This window comes from Ptychodera flava, chromosome 19 (assembly GCF_041260155.1).
Source record: "Ptychodera flava strain L36383 chromosome 19, AS_Pfla_20210202, whole genome shotgun sequence".
Classification (NCBI taxonomy): domain Eukaryota; kingdom Metazoa; phylum Hemichordata; class Enteropneusta; family Ptychoderidae; genus Ptychodera; species Ptychodera flava.
The window spans coordinates 3499915-3522479 of record NC_091946.1 but is presented as its reverse complement, the minus strand read 5'-3'; the positions used below and the strand labels follow the sequence as shown (position 1 = coordinate 3522479).

The 22565-nt window shown below is 37.9% G+C and overlaps 2 long non-coding RNA genes across 2 annotated transcripts in view; both read left to right on the top strand.

Moving 5' to 3' along the window:
- The window catches only part of LOC139118413 (uncharacterized), a 130488-nt gene extending 113200 nt beyond the window's left edge, over positions 1-17288 (top strand). The window contains exons 4-5 of the long non-coding RNA XR_011548700.1: positions 15581-15655; positions 16136-17288. This is a non-coding gene — a long non-coding RNA (uncharacterized lncRNA). The remainder of the gene's footprint in view (positions 1-15580; positions 15656-16135) is intronic.
- On the top strand, positions 2246-13330 carry LOC139118412 (uncharacterized). The gene is made up of 6 exons (XR_011548699.1): positions 2246-2531; positions 3056-3106; positions 7862-7914; positions 9173-9241; positions 13119-13192; positions 13300-13330. It is a non-coding gene; the product is annotated as an uncharacterized lncRNA (long non-coding RNA).
- Positions 17289-22565: the final 5277 nt, after the last annotated feature.

Genomic DNA, 22565 nt, shown 5'->3' with positions numbered 1-22565 from the left:
TATTGCGTCCTCAAACTGTAGAAAAGGTAAGTAGTCATAAAACACACAGAAACAGTAATTTTCCCAGCACATTCTACAACATTTCTAACAAAAGATTAAGAAAGCTTACTGGACTAGTAAAGTCCATTGACAATTCAAAACACAGTACGTTTTCCATGGCAAACTTCAAAAACACGCGCGCATGGGGATGCAAAACATATAATTTAATTACTTTGGCCTTAGTTTAGTGTATTGGATCGGAGACAGAACGCGAATTACACGACTTTATCATTCTTCCCAAACAAAATTTCAAATTACAATTTCGATGTTTGCTGATATGGAATAATTACTTCTACCTTCCGAGCCAGGGTTTAGATAATACTATAGATAAGTGGAAATTACTGTCGTGAACTTTGATGTGATTGGCCTCAAAAGAAAAGCCCTTGCAATTGAGCAAAACAACGGCAACCAGTGTGAAATGAATTCTGTGAAAATTGTTGACAGCTTTGAAAATTACACTGACTGGTCCACTTTTACGCAATCCGTGAAATCGTAATTACTCGTATTTCAGGTTTTCATGAATGCAATAAATTACCAGATTTTCTTCAAGTTTAACCAAATTTGGTCCAAATATTGTGGAAATGTAAGTTTTACATTAAGTTTAGGTGCTTCTTGAATTGGTGGGTGGGTGTTCATGTATTTAATTTGCATCTGCTGTATGATGATCCAAGAGTCATAAGATTACGTCACTTGATGGGGGAGCCGTCGGCAGAATTGCATTTACAGTGTTTCACTTTTTTAAAAAACCCAATAAAATCAACTCATTACTTATAAGTTTTAATTTCGAGAAAGCACCATACATTTTTCTATTTGTTTTTCTCTTTATTACTCTAATGATGACATTTTTCTACAGCTACATTCAAAACATGCGATATCATTATGTAATTCCATTTGCGTAAATGGATATTATAATGTAAATCGGCTGCAAATTTATTGCTTGCCTTCGAAATTTTAAATGCATGATTGCACCAAGACATAGTTGAACCCCCCCCCCCCCCGGCAATTTGGTCAGGCTACGCGTAAAGGCGGCCACGTGTTGGGTAGTCTGCTAAAATCGATCGATTTTATACTTGATCTATCGATCCCGTGCTCGATCTGCCCACCACTGCAACCACCACTTCAATCTAAATACTTCTAAGCTTGAATATGTTGCAGTAGCGGACAGATCGAGCAGGAAATCGATCGATCTAGCAGACTACCAACCCCACGGGTGCCTGTGGGGTTGACTGAGTACTGAGATTCCTGTGATAGTTTGTTTCGGCTGAAAATTGCAGGAAAGATTCATGCGACAAGTTTTAGGAAACTAGTCGAGCAATACGTAATACTTAAAGTTGAAAAAGTGAAGCCCAGGCCCGGGAGCCCAGGCTGCAAAGATACAGCAAATGTGGTCGTGAAAGAACGTACTCCCACATCGTGGCCAACTTCATGCGCCCTCTGGTGAGCGAGACTGTGCGAGATCCACATGTTTATGTGAGAATACCCACATTACAATGAGTATGAAAAACCACCTCGACTTTTCAAGTTACTGCCGCTGCTCGTTGCAAGATTTCGTTTGAACAATTTGCCGTGTACTTTCCGGACATTGCTGTTTTGTAATTTCTGACTTACATTGACCTCTAACTAAAGCAACTTCAGTGGTGTGGATGCTACATGCCTTTCGAACCGGCGCTAAGGTACGTCCGTCTCTCTGGAACTGTGACATCGAATGCTCCGCGGACTGGATCGGCGGAGTGACGTCGGTAGGTGAAACGCATGCCAGCGAGGTGAATGAGAGATCAGACGATACAGAAGAGCGAATGATACAGAAATTGTGTGGAAAAAAGCAGAACTAAAAGCTATGTCATTTATGTATATTGACACTTTTAATATTGTTTTGGTGGTGAAAAATCCGAACCCCTTCACGGCGCTGTGACGCAAAAATGACGTCCGGAGGATGGTGCGTAACAGAGGTAACAGTGGAGTGGCGTTTTTGAGCTCTTGTGTTATTGGAAAATTTTTGTACTTGCAAAGTAAGTTTTGTCCACCAAATTGTACCCATCCATCGTTGTTAATCAACCAACGCTATTTTTGAGAAGGACTTAGCGTTTGTTCTTGTTTCCTGAACTGTAAATCGACTTGTGAAGTTTTTTGGACCGTGCGGTACGTGACGTCGACGTATTTCCAAGATGGCCGCCGCTGTCAAAGCCAGAAGTACTACACGAAGAGGATCTGCAAAAGCTGACAAAGAAACAGCAGACCAAACGTACGAATGCGGAACATGCAGGAAAATTGTCAAAGATGACTCCGCAGTAGCTATGCTAAACTAACACTAGAGGGCGCAATTCCCTAACCTTCGGGTCAAAGCTGAATTTCCCAGCTGTGCATCGGGTGTCAGTTACGCATTCGCTCTCCATGAGACGACGTCGTTGAGACTTTCCTCTTACAAGACTCTGTAGTTTTTGTTGTAAATTTGGTGAACTGCGCCGATTTTTCAGTGAACTGACCAGTTTTGGGTAGGTTTTCTTCTTTTGAAATCTTTGAATATTGCCACCTCCTCAAGTGAAGGGAGTTCACAAACGAAACTACCTGACATATGCGTATCATAGACTATTTTCCCGCGGACAATTTGTGCTAATTTGGGGCGGCATGGTCAACAGGTCAAAAATGGCAGTTTTATATTCCTCGTGGATTTGTTCATTGAAATGACGGTAAATGAATTGTAATGTTTTTTATTACCCCTGAAATACATCATTAAGTTTTCAGAAAGCGAATTTGCAGGTCAATGGGCATGAACTACGGTTTGCCGAGGTATTGCAACGGACCTCCATGATAGTTAGAACAAAAGAACATCGATTGCACTTGGCCTCATTAACCTAACAATAATTTCATCCATATATGGAAAAAAGTCAAGGCTGGAGGTTAAATATTTGCATATAACATTTATACATTTGCATATAACAGTTTGCAACAAGTGGACATGGACTTCAGGTGTTGAATGCAATGCAATGCTAAGACTTTCACCTTGTGTTTTTTTTAGCAAACCATACCACATTTGCAGAGGATAACAAGAATAAGGACGTGATTGTTGGTAAGTTTACATTTATTTAACTTCATCTACAAATTTTAAATGAAGCGGACTTTTGTAAAACGGTGACTTAAATAAAGTAGGAGTGACAGTTTCAATGCCACACCCATTTATCAACTGTATTAATAAAAGGTTTATGACATAAAGGTTAATTCACCGATACTTTTTAACAACATTTGCTACGTATGTCAGAAGCAGTGTCACTATGTACATCACATACAGCAATGGTAATTTTGTACAAACAAGGATGGTATATTGCACACATTTTTTAACAACAAAAGTGTAAGGCAAGTATGTAAAGCAGGAGAATGGCTCACCATGTTTAAGTCATGTAGCAGTCATCTGTTCCATTAGTCCTGTTTCAAAATGACCTACATCACACGTCCTACACACATGTACTGCATGCTCTGATTGGTTAATCCGCTTCTCTAAGGTCCACTTTCGGAGCAGTCATTGGAGGGACCTCATGTGTTAGGTCTCATTATTATGTATTATTCAATTTACAGCTTCCTGATTGGTTAATGTGTAGGTCCGGTCCTCCAGTGTTCACTGCCTCATTATGCAATGTCCCATGTACTTTTGGATGATGCCTGCACGTGGTCGCAGCTCGATACCAGTATAAGAAAGGTACTCATGCCGAGTATTTGTCAAAATATCTAGTTAGATTGACCTTGTTCGAGAGTTCCTTCACTATTCATGGCATTTTTATGTGATACTGTGAATTATACATGAATTAAATATTGCCAGGAGAAATTTTTAGCTCCATAGCCATATGTATATATGGCAATGGAAGCTATTCTTATAGGCTAGGAAAATGTCTGTATGTATGTATGTCTGTATGTCTGTGTGTCTGTATGTCTGTATGTCTGTATGTCTGTATGTCTGTCCGTCAACATCAAAAACTCCAAAACCGCTGTACATTTCATCTTGATATTTGGTGTGTACATGGATGATGGGCTGTAGATGAGATTTTGTTCAAATGAAGTTGTCATTGCCAAAAATATGCAAATTAAGTGAAAAAAATGTAAAAACAGTCAAAATTGAAAAAACTCAATAACCACTGAGCAGATTACATGAAAAATTAGCATGTAAGTACTTTGGGCTGACATGAAATGATTGTGCGCATCTTGGGTCAGTATCTTGGATTTGCTATTTTTCATGAATTTTTTGCAATTTTCTCCCATTTTTGGTCAAAAAATCTCCTGCTCTGAAACCACAAGTCCGATTGATTTGAAACTTGGTATGGAAGTGCATAGGAGTGACCTTTCCCAAATTTGGGCAAACCGTGGTGAAATTTGCATATTTTTAGTTTACACGTCCATAGACTCCCATGTATAAGGCAGATCTCCATAGACTCCCATGTATAAGGCCACAAAAAATAAAAATTAGTTTCTCATCGTATTCATATTGCAAAAAGGATGCAGTGACACAATTTTTAGTCCCCACGGATGAAGTCCAGTGAGCTTATAGATTGGGTCATGTCCGTCTGTTCGTCCATCCGTGAGTCTATCCGTTCACGCAGATATCTCAGATATTTTGACAAAATGTCATGTGACCTTGATGACCTTTGATCTCAAATATACATATTTGTCCATAACTCAGTAACCACAAGTGCTACCACCCTTCATATATGGTATGATGGGACACCTTATGACGCCACATATTGTACCTCATTAATTATGCACATATCTAATTTTGAGCGAGCCAATAGAGCTAGAGGTCTGATTTTTGGTATATAGGGATAACTTAGCAAAACAATTTTTTTGACAAAATTGTCACGTGACTTCGGTGACCTTTGACCTCAAATATACATATTTGTCCATAACTCAGTAACCACAAGTGCTACAGCCTTCATGTATGGTATGATGGGACACCTTATGACGCCACATATTGTACCTCATTAATTATGCGCATATCTAATTTTGAGCGAGCCAATAGAGCGAGAGGTCTGATTTTGGTATATAGGGATAACTTAGCAAAACAATTTTTTTGACAAAATGTCACGTGACCTCGGTGACCTTTGACCTCAAATATACATATTTGTCCATAACTCAGTAACCACAAGTGCTACAGCCTTCATGTATGGTATGATGGGACACCTTATGACGCCACATATTGTACCTCATTACTTATGCACATATCTAATTTTGAGCGAGCCAATAGAGCTAGAGGTCTGATTTTTGGTATATAGGGATAACTTAGCAATACAATTTTTTGACAAAATGTCACGTGACCTCTGTGACCTTTGACCTCAAATATACATATTTGTCCATAACTCAGTAACCACAAGTGCTACACCCTTCATGTATGGTATGATGGGACACCTTATGACGCCACATATTGTACCTCATTACTTATGTGCATATCTAATTTTGAGCGAGCCAATAGAGCTGGATGTCTGATTTTTGGTATATAGGGATAACTTAGCAATACAATTTTATTGACAAAATGTCAAGTGACCTCGGTGACCTTTGACCTCAAATATACATATTTGTCCATAACTCAGTAACCACAAGTGCTACACCCTTCATGTATGGTATGATGGGACAGCTTATGACGCCACATATTGTACCTCATTAATTATGCACATATCTAATTTTGAGCGAGCCAATAGAGCTAGAGGTCTGATTTTTGGTATATAGGGATAACTTAGCAAAACAATTTTTTTGACAAAATTGTCACGTGACCTCGGTGACCTTTGACCTCAAATATACATATTTGTCCATAACTCAGTAACCACAAGTGCTACACCCTTCATGTTTGGTATGATTGGACACCTTATGACGCCACATACTGTACCTCAATAATTATGCGCATATCTCATTCTGAGCGAGCCAATAGAGCTGGATGTCTGATTTTTGGTATATAGGGATAACTATAGGAGAGAAATTTTTTGACCAAATGTCATGTGACCTCGATGACCTTTTACCTAAAATATATGTTTATGTCAATAAATAAGTAACCACAAGTGCTATGTCCTTTGTATTTAGTAGTATGGGAGACCTTATGACAACACACGCTTTACCTCATTAATTATGTACACATCTAATTCTGGGCAAGCGAATAGAGCTAGAGATCGGATATTTTGGCATATAGGAATTAATTAGCAATATTTTTTTTCAAAATGTCATGTGACCTCGATGACCTTTAAACCTTGATTTATACATATATATGCATATTTCAGTAACCACAAGTTCTATACCCCAATTTTGATAGGATATTAGACCTTAAGATGTCACATCTTGTACCTCATTTATAATGCGCATATGTATTTCTTGGCTGGCCAATACTGCTAGAGGTCTGATCTTTTTTCCCGATTTAGACCATAACTTAGACATGCCTCATGTGTTTCAAATTGGGAACAACGACATAGACCTGTGTGCCCATAGATCTCAACATATACACTCCAGTGATACTTCTTAATGACCACATTTTCCTGCCCCATCAAGACTAATACTCCTATTACAAGTGGGGACTATGTCATTGTAAATGACTTGTTGAGTTAATGGTTGTATCACAGTATTCGATATATCTAATTCTGTATTTTTTCCATTTTATATTCTGAATAATTACATTAAACATATTTCACTGTCTCCAGTACATTTCATTTAAGTATTTTCACTTCATGCACTTTATCCCTTTCACACATGTTCAAATATCTGACCAGAGAACAAACACTTAATAGTCCAGGATGGGAGCTACAGTGTCATTGACGCTATTTTTTCCTTTTCCCTGCGGTAGTTGGTTGAAATGAGCTTCTGACGCCTGAAACCGTGACGTAATTTTTGCTACGTAATGCCTTGACGCTCTATTGTTTCCTCTTGTCATTCACAGGCCTCACTGTTGTCGATGCGGCCAATGCTCCCATCAAATCAAAATGAAAATTAAAAGTGTGAACTTTGTACGTAACCAACAATTGGAAAACAATGAGCCAACATGCCTGTAATGCTATATTGGTTCAAGTCGATGAATTTAAAAAAAAATAAAATCATTTATAATAGTTTCTCTTGTGCCTGTCCAATTTCGTACAAAACTATTCGGAATTTGGTAGCCCAGGCCATGTTTTTCCTAGCGATTGAATGCGCTACCTTTGAGTCTGCACAGTATAGTGAGTTAGTTTCTGCCGGATTCCGGGGAAGCTCCCCTGGATAGCGTTCACCCGACTCATCGCGTCCACTCCACTCACGCGCGCGTTTCACACGAAAGCAAAATACGTATCGTTGCGTTCACTCCTCTCAAACATTATCAAATCACAGACTTGAACCGAGTCTACTTAATGCATAAAGGGACAGAGATAAGTAAAAACATGGATATTTAACGTATGAAGGTTTGTCGGGCAATTTTCGTTGTAAGTTTCGGCCGATCAGTGAACATCACGAATAACGTAATACTTCAGCGGTAGCCAGGAAGCACGTGAGACATTGCATAATGAGGCAGTGAACACTGGAGGACCGGACCTACACATTAACCACTCAGGGAGCTGTAAAGTGAATAATACATAGTAATGAGAACCTAACGCATGAGGTCCCACCAATCAGCGTAACGCAAATGGACCTTAAATTACCAGATGAACCAATCACTGATGTTGGTACATATGTCATGGACCTGACTTATAAAACAGGACTACTGAAACATAAGAGATATTCCCGGGCTGTGCAGTATAAAATGTTATTTACAATATAGCTTTGAAGTGGTTGAAAGCCTGTACATTCACTGACACCTTTTTAAAGCTTTGAAAAACTTTTATAACATATACAGGTAGAGTTCCAGACAGCTTTTGTACTTGTGAAATCCAAAGAGTGTAGTATAAGGTAAGTTAAGGTTCAGTACAACATCTTGTCATTCCACATGTACATGTAATTTCTGAACTTCCCATTAGAAATGTGTGCCTTCCATTTTTTTTCTAAAAGTATAATATTATCAGTGAGTTATGACACTGCCAAGTACTTGTTGTTTGGAATACAATTTTATAATGTCATGATCTCAACATATGTTAACGTAATGTAAACTTGATCTTAGTACATTTAGTTTTTATAATTCTCTGCACAAAACATTTCCATCCATTCAGCACAAATAAAATATATCTATACTCTTGTTTGTCAAAGCTCTTCATAAAAACCCATTTATGAAACTTATTTTTTTAAAGTAAAGTTATTTTTGAAATGTTGATGAGTCCTGCACCAGCATGACATTCATTCCAAATAGCACAAAATGTTTGTTGTTTATAACCACTGTTTGATTTAATAAGCACTAAATACTGGCACAGTACATGAAGATATAATTGTGCTGTTGCTGATCATGGCATTATTGAATTGTTATTTGTTGTAGGGTTTCAAATGTCATTTACGCCCAAATCAGTAATTAAAATGCAAGAAAGCGGAGATGGATCCATGTTCAAAAGAGCATTTCTAGAAGAAGTTCTTTTCAATGATGTGGAAATTACTTGTCAAGGATCAAAAGAGAGAAAACTGCGTTATTATGTACATCTTTTGCTAAACAGTAGCCTTGGTGGTGTTGTAGGCCACATTATTGAGAAGGTGTTATGCCAATCCTTTGACAATCGGATAGATATAATTGTAATTAATGAATTGAAAGTTACAAAAAAAATATCCATAGTTCATATAGCACATGCCCTTGAGTCTTATGTGTCATACCACCAAAGAAAAATATTTTGTATTATTCCTGATTTGTTTTGGAAATTTCAAAAATATTATTTAACTTCAAATTTTGGTTTCATTGATTTTGCATCCGATTCAGGTTTTTCAAATGTGGAAACTGATTCTGATCACAGATAAATATTGTTAGTAAAATTGAATATGAAATAAAACACTTTTGTTTAAGAAAATGTTACTGGATTGTTTTGCTTTTGTACTGTTTATATTTTGATACTTGGGATGTTTGATTATTACATCGTTGGGCACCCTGACTGAATTAATCCATGACATTCAAACATTTGTAAGCTTTTAAAACCAATGCCAAAAGCAATCCATCACTCCAAACCCTATCTAAGTGTACCATGCAAATAATATGGCGAATAAAAATGGAGTGCAATTATGTGTATTGTTTTAGGGAACTGGAAGACAGTCTTCATTTTGAAGATTTGCAAGGTTGTGGCCACCCTCTACAAGACTTCCAAAGGTAAGTTATGCCATAGGCATTCAGAAGTACTGAAGATACTTGACAAATCTGCAAAGGCTATTACTGGATCAATGTCTTTCACCCTTGTGTGATGCACCACTATATAATACATGACTGTGCCCCAAAGGCACCCCATATTGTACAGCAAGTTGAAATTTATATTAAATTTGGACAAAAATTCATGTATTTTATGTTAGACCATTTGTATTAGTGAACATATGTACTTGTAGTGAATTGTCACACAAGGGTGAAAAACTCTGAAAAACAATTTTTGTTTATTTTATTGCATAAAGTAGATAAAACATTGCATTCAGTACCATGCCTTCACATACACCTGTACTTTTATCTATCCTCTCTACACTGTTGTTTTTATTATTTTATTTTTATTTTTTTTTGTTTTTGTTGTGTCGTCTTTCCTGTCTCCTTTTTTCCTGCAGTAAAGAATGGCTCTCACAAACGAAGATGCCATTAAATTGTTTATTAAATGTCAAAGCGAAAAAGGAGGTGCACTTGAACAGCGATTGGGGTCAAGTTTCTCCGAAGCCAGTGGCATTCCCTTCTCCAACATCGCTTTAATAGCATTAAAAAGTAAATTGTACCGGCTCAAACGAGACCTAAAATCCAACGTGGGAAGACAAAGGTCAGTGTGATGAAGGAGATCTTTACTATTCCAACAAGTACAACAACAACTTATGTAAAACCCACCAAAAGTCACAGTGACAGTGTTACTTACAAAAGTGTTGCTGAAAATCTTGCTCGTGAAATGTCATCTTTGGAAAACAACATAACAAAGATAAAGAAATTCAAGGACAAGTGCTTGCAAACATGCACAAACACCAAAGGAAAGAAGTGCAATTGTAAAACAGCTCCACCAAGAAAAACATTATCTGAGAAGAAAATTGACGCGCATTCAAAGCAAACTAAAAAAACATGAAGACAGCAAAAGGTTGTCATTAAATTAACAAAAAGCGTGCGCATGTACGAACAAATGCTCAGAAGAATGTAGGATTAAGAGCAAGGATGCATCAATTGTCAATTGCAAATAACAGACTACAGCGTTCTTTGAATAACATGAAGCTGGCATATGACCGCATATTAGAAGACAATGTTGTTTTGGCGCAAGATCGAAAGAAATTGGAGATTGAAGTAAAACACCTGGAGGCTCGATGTGAAGACCTAGGAAGCCAAGTTAGTGATGACAGCACCATCAAATTATATGATGTCAACAAAAAAGGCTTTACACCAGCACTCATTCACTGTGTAATGAACTTATCCAATTTCAATGTTGCATCAACCCGAATCTCAGAAGTTATTGGAGAAGTATTGAGCCTGGGGAAAAACACCTGACCGCTTACCATCAAGGCAGACTGTTGATAATTTCATTGATGCGAAAATCCCTGTATGTCAACAACAACTTGGAACATTAACAAACAAAAGACACACTACTCTACAACAAGATGAAACGCGCAAATTGGACACACATACAACACATTTGTTATCACCGATGAACACCACAATTCATTCGTTTTAGGGCTACGTGAAATGGCAAATAAGGCATCAACTACAACATTTAATACTTTTCAAACCATACTCAGCGACATTGATGACACCACTTCAAGTTCAACCAGCGAAATCGGCAAACATATACTAACAAACATCCATAATACCATGAGTGACAGAGCCAAGACTAATACAGCTTTCAACATCCTGCTTGAAGAGTACAGAAAACAGATATTACCAGAATTGATCACCAACTGGGCGGAGCTGAACGAAGAAGAACAGCAGTCATGCTCAAAAATGAACAATTTCTTCTGTGGCTTGCATCTCTTAGTCAACTTTGCAGACTCATCAACATACACAATTCATCAATTTGAGCATTCATACAGGGATAGTGTTTCCAGCACCACAACAACGGATGAACAAGCACCTGATCCAAGAAGTGTGAAAGAAGCTGCCTCTGTGCAGCTTGTTCGTATGGCTGCAAAGTGTTTTTCTCGAGGAGGGGATGAACAGTCTGGCTGCTACAGTGAGTTCACAACATATCTACAATCAAATAATATTAAGAACAAGTTAGTCCGTTTTCGAGGGAATCGCTTCAATGTCGTTTTTCTTCTGTCAGCCCTGGTCTTTCACTATAAAAACTACATAACCACATTCCTAACAGACGTACATGGGACAACGAATCTTCTGCAGAAGACCATACTGAAGTACATAGAAGATCCTGTGTGCTTGGCAGGAGTCAAAGTTCTTGGACTTATTGATAAACTCGTTACTGGACCATTTTGGCGTATCCTGGAAGAAACCAATCACATTTTGCACCTGAACACCACCTATCAATCACTTCTCACCTATTTCACTGAGACATCACAAAATGCAGCAGATTTTCTTACCGGCAAACACATGCCGTTCCCCCAACATTACACCATCCAAGATGAAGTTCTTCAATCCCTGGTACAGCCTAATGAGGAAATTGACAAGATTGCTCTTCCAATGGCGCAGAATATATCGATAACACTGAAAACACTTCTAACACGAGCCATCAAAGACCACTTACCGCTAGGTAAGTTTGATTCACCCACAGACACACTGCAAAGCACAACAACATCTGTACCAACCACAAACAAACTTCCTGAATTTGTATTCGGCATGTTGGACTATCTGTTACGGTATCGTCCACATGCCTCCACACTAGCACATGAATCTTTCATCATGTATTCAGTGAACCAAACGGATTCTTGGTTACACCAACTACCGCAACATGAAAGAGAGACATTGATAACAGAAGCAAGAACAGGAGGACGTAACCTAAGATCACAGTTCAAAGGTCGCTGTGCTGAAATTCAAAGAGAGCGAATTAGAATAATGCGGGAAAAGCAACAAACGATTGAAAAGAAGAGACGAAAGCAACTAAAGCAGAAGTCTGACCTGACTGACAAAATAACATACTTTGGTTTGTGGCAGACTGAAGAAGAAGTTAATGGTAAACTCCAAGAAATACATACCGTCAAAGAAAAAAAGGAAGCACTAAAAGTTCAGTTACAGTTTCGTAAGACTGTACTTCAACAACAGCCAAGTCAGACTGCTCTTTACAATCTGTCATCCAAAAATCAGCATGGGAAATACACTCAATTACCTGTCAACACACTAAAAGAAAATTTAGTTTCATTAATCAATGAAGCATGCACCAGGGGCCCACTGCATGAACAGTCTTCAGAACGCACACCGTTACTTGTTGGCAAATTTGTGGAACACAGATTTGAAGATGGACTTACCTTCAATGGCAGAGTTATAAATGTGGTCCCAGGTTTCATCTCTTGGTATAACATCAAATATGATGGAGATCCTGCCATATACACATATGAACTACAGGAAGACTACCAGGATGGATGTTTACGCATAATTCCTGAATGCAGCTATTAATGTACAGGTACTTTTACCAGAGTGTACCTAAGTCACCAATTTAAACACCCAACCATTAACCCATATAAAAATGATAAATAACAACCAACCTTTGATAAGTATCCGTGAACAACAGTTAAATCAACTTCTTTACTACTTATTTTCACTTTCAAGTTCATCAAGTGTGTAAATGGTTTTGTGTAAACATGTATACAACATTTGTTGTCTACTCTGCAGTGTACTGTATCTATTTAATTGCAAAGGTAAGTCTCTGTGTATAGACTAATTAAGTGTAGCAACTGTGTAGTACTGTTATTGTTTTAATTGTAAATGTCCTTTTTGTCCTGTAGTGATCACATTTTCCTTATTTAACAATCACAACAACTGCCATTAACCCATCACACATTGTTAATGGTACTTGATATTTGAAATCATTGTGTACTTGTGTATCATTCTGATCAAGTTCTTATCTTTTTAGTTATACTTTCAGTGCTGGTGTGACGTAGGGGTGGTAGTGGTATAACTTGGAAGTTGGCTCCAAAGCAGTACAAGGTAAATATTTAGTGTTGAGTTTCTCCAACGGTTTTCATCAGTGGTTTTTGATATTTGAAATCATTGTGTACTTGTGTATCATTCTGATCAAGTTCTTATCTTTTTAGTTATACTTTCAGTGCTGGTGTGACGTAGAGGGTGGTAGTGGTATAACTTGGAAGTTGCTCCAAAGCAGTACAAGGTAAATATTTAGTGTTGAGTTTCTCCAACGGTTTTCATCAGTGGTTTTTACCTTCTCGTGTCTATTTATAGACAGAGAAGGTATTAGAGTTGAAAACCAGTATGCTGGTGTCAACTACTTCCGTCTGTCAATACTTCCGTCTGTCAAGATCCGTTGACGTCATGCCATTGTGATGGGTCATATCATAAACTGGTGGGGGTGTTCATGGTTCAGGTTGAGGTGTAGGGGAACGATTTTGAGCTGTGACAAAAATCAAAAGGGACTCAGCGGCATAGCCACAGTGTTACATGTAAGCCTTTCTCCAAGGTTCTTAGTTGACTACAATCTATTACAGACTACTGAGCTGACGTTAGGGGTACTCACTTTGTGTTTGCTCACCCTGTGTGCACTAGTGTTTGGTACTGAGTTGCGTGGATAATCCCCTCATGGCCTCACGTGATATGGCCTGTTGCATAATCTGCAGTAGATCATATGCCTCTGAGTCTGAAAACGGTCATTGTGTAAGCCTGTCGGCATTTTCCTTGCATTTTTTCTCATTTAATTTTGCAAAATATCGGCGAGTACCTCAATATTTCAAGACAACTCTTTCTTCCCAATCGTTTCCTTGAGTTTCAGAGTCATATGAACGAAAATGAGTGAAAGTTTTAGACAGGAAATCGGACGTCGGCCATGTTCAATGTTTACAGTACAATCAGAAGTTTATGTGGAGGAATTATTAAACTAACACACTATTCATGATGCCCGCCCTCTAGAGGCAGACCTTCCTATATGAAGTACAACATTTGATGCTTGTGGAAAGCTTGACCACACAAAGGAGCATTTTAACTTTTAGAAAATGACAAATTGAATAAGAAGCTATTCTGAAATGTCAAATACTGAGAAAAAATGGGCAAATATTCAAAATAAACAGGTTAACTGACTGGTCAGCTATAAAAAACAATGAAAATGTTATGATCAAAAGTTTTTGAGATGCGCACATTTTAACAAATACAGAAATTATTAACATATAAATATAAGACCAAACTATTTTTTCAGGGATGGGACAGGTTGGAAATGAGGGGTGAGAGACAAAGGCACTCCTATTGCTGCATGTGGATGCAGCCACACCATTTCATTTACAGCATACTTATTCACTGTGTTGTGTTCAAGTTCCATATTGTACTGACTGTCATACAAGGATAACATAAGCAAATCAAATCAAATTAGAAAAGGATCAATGCTGTTGTGTGGATTTTGCTGAACACGGCTGATTTTAATATTTCGCCCTACATATTTGGTATCCAGCAAAGGCATATTTTGATGTAAAGTCAAAATTAACACTACATTGCTGACAATATATGTTACCGTTTCTGCATGAACTTTTCTTTTTTAAATTATAGAAAGTACTTCGAACAAATTAACAATTTTCGTGATGTAACCCATGATTTTACATCACAAAGACTGTAATTCTGCCATTTTTTTTTAAATATTTTTCAGTCATTTTATAAATTTTGCACTGCACAAGATGATTGAACAAATTGCAATGTTTGAATTTGTAAACTCAAAGAATAAAAATCCTTTGGTCACAGATTAAATTATTTTTTGAAAAGAAATTTACTCTTAAACACTTTTAGCATATATTCTTTACACGGTCATGTATTTCAAGGAAAATATGCCTATTAAAAACAGTAATTTCTTCACTTTCAATTTCTTTTGAATACTATGACAATTATCAGCCATGAGGTTTTACAAACACAAGACCAGATAAGCGTTTTTCATCATTTCCACAGGACTCTTTGGAATATCCCTTAAAAACAGTTAAAAGTGACTTAAAATGATCACTTGGTATACATTTAATTTACAGATGCCAGGTTGTGTATTTCACATGCACTCAGGTCAGTAGGGAAGTGCGTCATTACTATTTTGGACTGTTAATTCTTATTTCTGAATTATTTAACCTTTTTTCCACACTGAACTATCTTTAGGCAGTTTATACTGTAGCTTAGAATTTTTTTTGATTGATGTATTTAATCATCTTTGGGTTCTTTGGGTCCATATCTCACCTCATGCCCCTACATCATCAACTATTTACCAATAACGCCATGCCAACAACCAATTACCTGACCTGGCCACACATTAGAGAAGGTACAGCGTCATTGACGGTATTTTTGATATTTGAAATCATTGTGTACTTGTGTATCATTCTGATCAAGTTCTTATCTTTTTAGTTATACTTTCAGTGCTGGTGTGACGTAGAGGATGGTAGTGGTATAACTTGGAAGTTGGCTCCAAAGCAGTACAAGGTAAATATTTAGTGTTGAGTTTCTCCAACGGTTTTCATCAGTGGTTTTTGATATTTGAAATCAATTTGTACTTGTGTATCATTCTAATCAAGTTCCCATCTTTTTAGTTATACTTTTCAGTGCTGGTGTGAAGTAGTGGTGTAACTTGAAAGTTATCTCCTAAGCAGTACAAGGTAAATATTTAGTGTTTTCATGTGACAAAACTGTAATAAATTACATATTATTCCCTTAAAACTATTTGCGTACCTTAGTTTGCCCTAACGGAAGGCAAAGTGAGCTAAGAAACGTGAATTATATAACGTTTACTAATGGATAGCTCTCATTGGCTGTAGGATGTCAATGACCTTTGACCTCAATACATCTTGTACATGACAAAATATTGCAATGGTCATCTCAAAACTAGTCATACTCCATCAAATGTCACTACATAGTCTTATTTTTTTCATTTATGCCCTGTATTGCTGTGTTGTTACTTTTCAGCTATATTTGGAAAAATGGAGTGTTTGACGTCCTTTGCAAATGTGACCCATGTACTTGCAGGAAGACATGTTTTGAAGAAGTCTCAGTATTTTTGTGTTAGTCAGCCTACAAACTGCCTGTTCAGTATGCTCACATGACCAAAACTAATTTGCATAATAATAGCTTAGCATACCTACTCCGCAGCTCTACTCTGTGGGGTATGCAAGTTCTGGCACCACATTGGATGCGAGAACGTGAAGAAAGAAATTTACGAATTCCTGAGCTCCAATGCAAATGAAGACGATAGTCCCATTCACTGGTTCTGCAAAAAATGTAATCGTTGTGCCGTGAGTATAATGACTAAGATAACAGCGTTAGAGCAGAAACAGACAACAATGCAAAACGAACTCGATGATATTGGTGGAGCAGTAAACAAACTTGGAGATAGTGTCGATAGAATTGTAATACATGTTGACTCATTACAAAAGAACATTACTGGCTGTATTAGAGAGGAAATGAATAAAGAAAAGAGAAGATGCAATGCCATTATTCGAAACTGTAAGGAAGAAGAAGTAGAGGATATACAAGCTGTAAGAAGCGTTCTGAAAGAAATTGGAATAGAGTTAGAAGAGACCACAATAAATATTGAGAGACTAGGCACCAAAAGAGGTGAAAGCTATAACCGTCCAATCAGAGTCAAATTTCCGTCTCCAGACCTACGTTACAAGGTATTACAAAGTGCACATAAACTGAGAAACAGTAGAATAGAATCACTACAAAGAATATATATCACTCCAGACTACACCCCGCTTGAACAAGAGAAAGAAAGAGAACTTAGAAATCAGCTAAGGAGAAGACGTGAAGCTGGCGAAACAAACTTAAGAATAAGAAGAGGAGAGATAGTGTCTGTAGAGAGAAATAAAGATAATCCAGACACAAAAAACTTCAGTTAAATGCTGTGACTTATAAAGATGTAAATATACATAGAGAAAGGACAGCTTGCGAACCTAAAAGTGTACATATTGTAAACACGGACAGAATTGTAAATAAGGAGAATGCAAGGAGAAGAAACTATTCTTGTGTAAATAGAAATATTGATAACCAGAGGAACATTCATCAGATATCAAGACTTAATTGTTTATATACCAATGCTCAGAGTGTCATGAATAAACTAGACGAATACGGTTATTGGCCTCACAATCAATATCATGTCATTGCGATCACAGAATCATGGACTCACCCAGACATAAACCCTGCGGAACTATATCTAGAAAACTATCATTTGCCTTTGCGTGAAGATAGACTTGATACCCAGGTGGAAGAGGAGGTGGTGTGCTGTTATACATAAGAGACAATATACAGGTTATGGAAGAAAAACAGAATTCAGAAACACGAATTCTCAAACTCAGTATGGTGCAACATTAGAACTCAGGGAAGTCAATCTGCACTTCTGGGAGTGGTCTACAGATCTCCAAATAGCAACGAAGAGAACAATACAAAACTGATAAATCTTATTGAGGAAGTTGGCGACCGTCATGTTATAATTATGGGAGACTTCAACTATCCAGGTATGATTGGCTAAATCTAACGTCAGATACTAATGGAGGCAAGTTCTTAGACGTAACACTGGATAAATTTTTATCACAGCATGTTTGTTTCCCTACTCGAGGAGCAAATTGCCTGGACTTAGTATTGTCGAGTGAAGAGAACATGATAACAGAGATTGCTTCAGGTGGCCATCTGGGTGCCAGTGACCACATTCTCATTACAATGTCTGTGCAACTCATCGTAGAAGTGACATTAAATAAAGAAAAATTGTTGAACTGGAGAGAAGCTGATCTTGATAGCATTAAGAGTGTTCTGACGAATGCACCTTGGCAGGAAATTGAGAGCATGAAAACGACAGAAGAGATGTGGAACTTTATTAAAGAAAAGACCAAAAGTGCTGTTGAGGTTTACGTACCAACAAAAGAAATGAGAAGGAGAAAAAGGCAACCATGGATGACACATGATCTTTTGAAACTTATAGAAAGAAAAGAGTTGGAAGAAATATGTTAAATCTCAGGATCAAAATGTCTATGAAGACTATAAGAGATTACAGAGAAGCTGTACAAAGAAGTTAAAGCAGCAAAAAGAATCTTTGAGAGGAACGTGGCTGAAAATTGTAAAAAGAACCCTAAAGCATTCTATGCCTACATTAGGTCAAAACAAAAAGCAAAAGAGATTATAAGTCAATTGAAGAAAGAAGATGGAACAGTGTGTGATAGTGACTTGGATATTGCTATTGTTCTGAATGATTTCTTTACTTCTGTATTTACGGAGGAAGATACTAGCAGAATTCCTGAGCCTGACACTATTTTCACAGGACCAAGTGAAGAACAGTTACTGAATATAACTATTACAGAAGAAACTGTGTATCGTCATTTATGCAACTTGATTACGACAAAGTCTGCTGGTCCAGATAAACTGTACCCACTAATTTTGAAGGAATGTGCCGCAGTTCTATGTAAGCCACTAGCAGTACTTTTTAACAAATCATTACAGTCGTCAGAAGTACCTCAAGACTGGAGGACTGCAAACATAACTCCCATATTAAAAAAGGAAGTAAAGCAAACGCTGCAAACTACCGTCCAGTCAGTCTGACATCAGTGGTTGGCAAAATTATGGAAACCTGTTTGAGAGATGCACTAGTCCATCATATTGAAGAGAATTGTTTGATCAAGGACACACAACATGGCTTCCGTGCGCACAGATCCTGTTTAACTAATCTGTTGGAATTCCTTGAAGATGTAACACTAGCGATGGATGAGGGCGTTCCTGTAGATGTTATTTACCTTGATTTCGCGAAAGCATTTGACAAAGTACCACACGTACGTCTGTGTCGAAAATTACGGAGTCATGGTGTGGCGGCAAAGTGGCAAGCTGGATCGAAAGCTGGCTAAACAGTCGTAAACAACGTGTTGTTATTCGAGGTGCTTGCTCAGATTGGTCTCCAGTAACCAGTGGCGTCCCCCAGGGATCTGTGTTGGGACCAACTTTGTTTTTAATTTACATAAATGACATCGATTCTGGTGTTCACTCAAAAGTAAAAAAGTTTGCAGATGATACCAAGGTGTACAGACGTGTTGAAACAGAACAGGACAACAAAGAGTTACAAGCAGACTTGGACATGCTCCTAAATTGGTCAGCTACATGGCAGATGCAGTTCAACGTTGAAAAGTGTAAAGTTATGCATATTGGTCCTAAAAACCAGAACTTTCACTACGATATGAATGCAGTTTCACTAGCAACAGTATCAAAAGAAAAAGACATTGGAGTTACAATTCATGAATCACTTAAACCAGCCTGTCAATGTGCGGAAGCAGTGAAAAAAGCAAACAAGACCCTGGGATTAATCAAGAGATCATTTTCATTTAAATCAAAAGACATCATGATGAGACTATACAAGCAGTTTGTCCGACCGTCATTGGAATATGCCATACAAGCGTGGTCACCATGGCTACAGAAAGACATCAACATGATTGAAAAAGTGCAGAGAAGAGCCACACGACTAATACCAGATTTACGTCACTTACCATATGAAGAGAGACTGAAAAGACTACACTTGACATCTTTAAGTTTAAGAAGACGACGTGGAGATATGATCCAGATGTATAAAATAATGTACAACATTGATCACTGCAATCTGAAGTTCCATAAACCACACAGTAGGTCAACGAGAGGTCATATTCACAAAATACAGAAAACTCACGCAAAACTGGATGTCAGGAAGTACTACTTCTCATGCAGGATAGTAAACGAATGGAACAGTCTACCAGATGAAGTTGTTACAGCGCCAACAGTAAATGCCTTCAAAAACGTCATTGATTTGTACTATGAAACCAGAGAAGTCTAGAGGGATGACCAGAATCCTGAAAGGATTACTAATCCCGTCAACCAAACTGAACTGAACTGACGTAAAAAACCGCAAGTACCCGGATGACCCGCGGTCGAGAATACCCCGCATCCATACCTCTCCAAGACATGTCTCGGTAAGTTCTTCTCATCCAACTTTCAATTTTGATAACACCACATACTTTCTATTGAAAATAGTAGTGAGTAGCTATATCTTTCGCTGTGACGCAGAGCTATCGTATCATGAAACAAATCAACGCTTGTGCCAAGTTTGAAAGAAATCGGGCCAGTTATGTTTTAGCATGGAGCTAAAAAAGGACCTGCGTCGATGAAGTTGAATCTTTATGACCCACCACACAACAACTATCCTCTCAAACAGTTCCCAAGCTAATCCCCGCATTATTACATGTACTAGTACAACAGATACATGTAGGTTCCAGTCATTCATTTTCACCGTAACTTATAAACAGTAGATTACAAACAAAGATTGAGGTTAAATCAATGAGAGGGGCTGGATAATGACAGGATATTAGAAATTTAAAAGTTGTTTCCAGATACAGCTTCAGGTGAAATAGGGATAGATATACTTGTTTATATATGACATGTACAGTGTAATTTAGAAATTGTATAGCTTATAATTTGATGAATTATTTAGTTTTTTTTAGTTACATTTTTGTATGATTTCTCACTCTTCATATCTTGATTTTTCTCAACTGCACCAGTGAGTGTTTCATTTGTAGTAAAACTGCATGCACATTGATTCAAATTCATGAGTTATGGTGTCAGTTAAATTTCAGTATCATTCAATTTGATGAGGTGCATGGGAAACAAAACATCAAATACTTGGCACGTACAATACACACAGACAGACTTGTCAACTTGTATTGCAACCATTCAACTACCGGTACATGTAGCTGTGGAAACGCAGCTTTCTGTGGCAGGGTGGCTTGTGTATATGCGGGTCATCAAAAGGTCAACCCCGCCACGGATAGCTGCCGGGCGCCTCGTAGCGAAAATAGGTAAATTACTACGACCCAACCTTGTTCGGGACTTTGAACGGCAAATAACTAAAGTGGGTATTTAGAGAGCTACTACATGTATATAACCAGTCCGGGTTATGACCATATAGAGGATAGTTGGGAAAAGCCAATGGCGTACCGTATATGTAATGAGGTTAAGGCAAGAACCCAATCACATACTGTATATGTAATGGCGGTTAAAGGGTTCACTTTGAAATGTTATGCTGAGATCGCGATCTGACCTGACAGATCCACCGTGACCGATTGAGTGAGAATGTTGGCTACCCGGAGGTGTCGAGTTGATTTGCGACGTTCTACCGTGTTAAAAATTGTAAGGATTTCTTCAGGAATAGTTTTCTGAGTTTCTTTACCCTAGATCATGTTCGACAAAGAGTTATTGGACGTTTTTCGTACTCTTTACCAGCTTCTGGTTAACTTCTCGGCGATTGATTCTGCGCGCGTTTTTCTGAGCAAAGGGTCAATCGTACCGGGAAATGCATGGTGATCGAAAAAATCGTGCTCCATCGTGCTCCGATCATTGACAAGAACAGTTGACCCATCGTTGGAAAGCTTGAAACATTCTCCATGCTACAGATGGAAAGGTTAAATTCAATTTGACCAAAAATAAATTCAATTTGACCAAAAATAGGCGATATTTGGCGACAAATAATTTGCTGTAGATTTACAAGGGTCAAATCCTGATTTCTAGGAGCGGTACCTGGCCAGGAAAATCATCTAAAGAAGTAATATTCGATGTAATAACCACCAGTGTCAGTCGCCATCTCGACCGTACTGAACATTGTGCGTAACGTCTACATCTAAAAACTACCTAGTGCTAAAAATAAAGAGTGAAATCTGGCCGAAAGTTCCGAACTCATTACAATCTGCGAGCCAAGGATTGCATGGTCAATTATTCATGACGTTGCGGCAGCAGGTTCGCTGATTGGTCAATCGTAATATCCTCTCTATGGACATAACCCGGACTGATAACACACATATGCTTGAACAGATCTTATCATACTCTGTAATGAGACAGTGTACATGTACTATTGCCAACAGTTGTGTTCGTATATGTATTTACTATTTGATTGTTCTGTCCTGAGATGGATTTCCAGAGATCAGTATTAACCGTCTTTCTGTGAATTTTTGAATTAAAAATAAAATCAGGTATTTTTAAACTCGCTTAGAGTGAACTCGTAGTGAAAATATACAGTGCACATGTAATGACTTAACAAATAAGTGAAATCTTTTGCTATCAATACAAAATACTAAATTGGGATTGCCCTGTGTGGAAGTTGGTTGACAGTTAGTCATCAAATATTAACCAAGTAAGGGGAATGAAATCATGATTGTTCAAGTAATAACTAATATTTATTTTACTTTTCCTTTCAGAGACACCATGCATAACATCAGCAGGGCGGAGACATGGTGCGGTCTATGGCCAAAGGTTAGTAAGGGATAGGGAATAAAGGTGGGTGGGTGCCGTGGTTTGGGATGGGGGGGGGTTATATGATATGGGGCCTTGGAATTGATATTAT